The sequence below is a fragment of the Solanum pennellii genome, chromosome 10, assembly GCF_001406875.1.
Source record: "Solanum pennellii chromosome 10, SPENNV200".
Taxonomy (NCBI): Eukaryota; Viridiplantae; Streptophyta; class Magnoliopsida; order Solanales; family Solanaceae; genus Solanum; species Solanum pennellii.
The window spans coordinates 60249557-60250048 of record NC_028646.1 but is presented as its reverse complement, the minus strand read 5'-3'; positions in this window follow the sequence as shown (position 1 = coordinate 60250048).

Here is a 492-nt window from a genome sequence, read left to right as displayed (position 1 = left end):
TTAGACTATGTATATATGGAGAATTAGACTATGTATATATGGAGAATTAGACTATGTATATATGGAGAACCCTGAAGGAGAGTCTCTGATTAGTATGACGGTATGTGCAGGACGGACCGTCACAAGTTCGACGGTCCGTTGTGGGTGTCCGTCAGAGGACACTTGAAAATGTGGAGACCCCTAGGAGAGGGTTCTCTGACCGTTATGACGGTCGTGCAGTACGGACCGTCGTGGGTATGGCGGTCCGTCACATGTGTCCGTTAAAGGACACTTGGAAAAAGTGAGAGACCCTTAGAAACAGGGTCTCTGACAACCAGAACGGTTGTGCAGGACGGACCGTCGTAGGTACGACGGTCCGTTGCGTGTGCCCTAGTTTTAAAATACAGAAAGACGTACCTGGCACGACGGATGCTACCATTACTAAAAAGAAAAGAAAGAAAGAAAAAAAAACTATAAGTATTGGGTTGCCTCCCAACAAGCGCCTGATTTAAC